The sequence below is a fragment of the Perca fluviatilis genome, chromosome 19 (assembly GCF_010015445.1).
Source record: "Perca fluviatilis chromosome 19, GENO_Pfluv_1.0, whole genome shotgun sequence".
Taxonomy (NCBI): Eukaryota; Metazoa; Chordata; class Actinopteri; order Perciformes; family Percidae; genus Perca; species Perca fluviatilis.
Genome location: NC_053130.1, coordinates 35,509,244 through 35,513,301, shown reverse-complemented (window position 1 = coordinate 35,513,301; position 4,058 = coordinate 35,509,244). Strand labels below are relative to the sequence as shown.

At 41.3% G+C, this 4,058-nt stretch overlaps 1 pseudogene; it reads left to right on the top strand.

The window, feature by feature from the left end:
• Positions 1 to 2,037: 2,037 nt before the first annotated feature.
• On the top strand, positions 2,038 to 3,376 carry LOC120547823 (annotated as a pseudogene).
• Positions 3,377 to 4,058: the final 682 nt, after the last annotated feature.

Sequence of the window (4,058 nt, the reverse complement as noted above, 5' to 3'; positions counted from 1 at the left end):
GCTGTGTTTCTGTCTGCTTCTGAGTTCAAGCCACAAATCCTGACAGCCTTTCATGGTACCCAAGGTTGCTTAACAAATATGTGGAGTGGAGGGGAGGGGGGGGGGGTTAGGGGTTCAATGGACTTAGTGAAAATAAATGTTTTGAGGTGCTTTTTGAACATGAGCGGGGATGGGGCAGAGCGGATGTGGAGTGGTAGACTGTTCCAGAGTGTGGGAGTATTGGCAGAGAAAGCCCTGTCCCCAAAAGTCAAACGTGAATGAGTGTAGGGGTGGAGGAGATCTGTGAAGTATTGTGGTGAGAGTCCATGGAGAGATTTGTAGGTGAGCAGGAGGATCTTGTAGGTGATGTGTGACTTGACTGGCAACCAGTGGAGCTGTTGGAGGTGTTGACATGTTATGGTTGTGACAGTAGCAGTGTTCAACAATATGAACAAGTTTAAGAGAAAATAGCAAACTTATGGGAGCTTGAGTGATCTTGAAGAATGCAGTAGAGCTGAAGGTTTGAAAATGGGGTCCTCAGGAATGTAGTTGACCTTGTAATTGCCTGGTTTTATTGCTTTTTATAAACGCGTGACGAATATGTGGCACACATTTTGAGCAACCACAAAATAATAGAGAATATTGTTCAAACTCACTGGTTGTAGTTTTTAATACATATTACAATGTACTCTTTCATGTGGTAAAGATAGTATTAAATTATTACTTTTTTTTTAATCAAGTTGAAATGATAATCACCTATCCAAAGACAACTGATTTTGTAGACAATGGGCCAGCATATAATCATTAAATTAATACAAATTAAAAAATAAACCTATAAAAGAACCTTACATATGCGCAAAGGACTAGAGCTGTAGATCTTTGCCCGAACCCAACGGGACCCGACGGATTCAGTCGGGTTTGGTCTTAATTTCTATCATTTTACACAGGTTCAGGCTTGCGCTCCGGGTTGCGCGGTGTAATGGGAAAAATTACATTTAAGCATAATTCCTTATATTTTTATGTTTTATTTCTACTTCAATTCTCTCACAAATGCTGAAAGAGTCTATCTCATTACGCACATGTAGATTTTGATTCTAACTTTGTGAGACGTCCAGTCTGGAACATAATGTGAACACTGTTTGTCTAAAAAAAATCGTACAGGGAGGAGGAGGCGAAATGGCTCCGAGATGTCTCTTGTGTTTTTTCTGATTGTCTTCATGTGTATCAGATTGCCTGTAAGAATTGTAGCGTCATAATATTCCAAGTGCGTGTGTGCTGTCACTCTGAAGATGCATATAAGCCTAGTGTTCTTGTTCACTCATTTGAGAAACTGACTCCACACTGGGCTGCGGCCTTTTGTGAAATCATGTTGCTCCTATTTGCAAATATATATGTTTTTAATAAAATACAAAAACCCAACTTGGTTCTAGTCTCAGACTGTCTTATTTGTTTCATTATACTAAACTTTGAAACCTCTCTCCCTGCTGCAAAGGAAACTTCCACTACAGCGGTAAGGTGAGTGGTCAGGTGATGTGTTTCGGTTAGCGCGAAAATGGATGCTGAGGACGTGAAACAGAGGCTGGCCTCATTTTGAGAGAAGTCTGAGTTGTGGAAAACTTTTGACCATGTGCATAATGAGAATAATGAGCCAGTGGGTGTGTGCGTGCGTGTAAAAATGTAAAAATGTCGTTAGACCTCAGAGGGTTAATGTGTTGATCAAATGATCATGGTTAAAGGTTATTCCATTCACTGGTGGAAGAAGAAGTCAGATCACTTTTACTTGAGTAAAAGTAATAATACAGCAGAAAAAGTCCTGCATTCAAGTTGAAGTACAAAAGTATTAGCATCAAAATATACAAAAAGTACCCAGTACTCAGCTGCTTTCCTCGTGGCTCTGGCTCTGTATAGAAGACATAATAGTTATTATTATTATAATAGTGTTTTAGGTAAACAAGAAGGAATGTGTCACGGTTTCAGCAGGGGCCTATACCATGAAGCTGGTTTAGGTGGCTAGCCAGCTATGTTTCAGTTTACTTTCCACCAACCCTTGGTTTTAGGTACTATGAAAGTAGCTCGGCTTTAATCGGTGTTCGTTGCCATGGTATCTTACGCTGCACGGCTAACCTGCTCCGGGGCAGGTTATGTTCTGGATTCGAGATCTCAGTCTGAAGTTTGACCAATCAGCGGTGAGCAAAGAAACATATAGGTGACGTAATTAATTCCCAGCTTCTGTTCTCTGTTGCAATCATTGCAATGGCTTCACCTTTTCTTCCAAATCCTGTGGACATCTCAGCGCAAATTGTTAGACGAGCACTTCGTAGAGAAGGAGTTTTTAGGGACAGACAAAATCCCCTTGACTTTCCTGATACTTACTTGTATGAAAGATACAGATTTTCCGCTGAAGGAATAACTTATCTTTGCGAACTTCTTGAGCCGCACATAAAAAAAAAGCCATGCACTTACTGTACCGCAAATGGTATGTATTGCATTGCGTTTTTTTGCAAGTGGTCGGTGATGCAGAGAACCTAGGGAAAAACACGGTTTGTCGAACCATTCGCAAGGTGGTCCTCGCACTGCAGGGGTACATAAATAGCTTCACTGTGTTCCCTGGACATTTATCGACCATGTCCATAAAAGAGGGATTTTATAAAATTGCCGGTAAGATATATTGATAGGGTGACATGAACAAATTTAACCTTTCACAATCAGTTTTAGAGCACTTAGAGCACTTAAGTATTATACAATAGTCTACAGTAGCTACATGTTAAGAATGGTTTTATATATATATATATATATATATATATATATATTTATTTTTTTATTTATTTTTTTTCATATGAAAGGATTCCCTAGTCATTGGAGCAATAGACTGCACACATGTTGCAATCTCCACAGCTCTAGGAGAACATGAGGCAGATTATGTGAACAGAAAGTCCTGTTAAAAAAACAAACATGTTAAAGTGTTTATTTTAATTGTGACAGCAAAACTTTTTTTTTTTCTCAGATTTTCTGTTCTATGACAGGGCTTTTTGATGGCCTGTTGGTAGGAGACAGGGGTTATGCATGCCAGAGGTTTTTGCTAACCCCCTATCCTGACCCTCAGACAGGGCCACAAAACTGCTTCAATGTGGCCCTCAGTAAAACCAGGGTCAAGATCGAGATGACCTTTGGCATCCTAAAGGCACGTTTCAACTGCCTTAGGCGCTTAAGAGTGTCACCAGAGCGGGCGTCACAGATAGTAGCTGCATGTGCCATTCTGCACAATATAGCCACTATCAGAAAGGAGCGAGTACCACCACAAAACCAGCTTCTCACAGATGAAATTGACCCCATCACACTTGACCACCCAGCTGGCGCAGCTGTCAGAGATGCAATCACAACACAATATTTTACTTAATAAAAACACATTCACACTGCAGATAGGTCTCAAACTGTTTTATTGGTAATGTGGCTATAGGGAGGAAAAAGAGAGCAAGAGAAAGTTATATTACAACCCGTTCTCATTCCGAACTCGTAAAAATAAGTATGTTTGGTCAGTGGCCTTCAGCGTCTGATGCGACGAAAAAGGCACCCTTCGGCGTATTTGTGTAACGTACTGGGGAGAGCCGCAGTCGGATGAGATTTAGCGAGTGGTATGTAAAGGGAAATTGCTGTATAAGGAAGTTGGTTGGGGTGGTGGATGGGTAAAACACCGGACTTTCACTCAGGAGACTTGGGTTTTGAGGCGTCCTTTCCCCGTTGTTTTTCTCCTAAACCCAACCTCCTCGTCCCGCGTGTGGCGTTTTGTTTCCCCGCCTCCGGCGTGCGTTTCCCGGCTTTTGAGGCATCCTTTCCCCATTGTTTTTCTCCTAAACCAAACCTTCGCGATTCCGTTATTGTCACGCTTCACCCGCGGCCGTCTCCCGCTTGGCAATAGTGGCAACCAAGCATGTTTACATGAGACGCTAAAGGAGACTTTTAACGTCAATAAGAACCAGAAAGGCTCCTGACCGAACGTCCTTATTTTACGAGTTGGGTGTGAGAATGTGTTGTATATTAATAAATATTCATAGTGTTCACACTAAAGGGTTACTTGATTA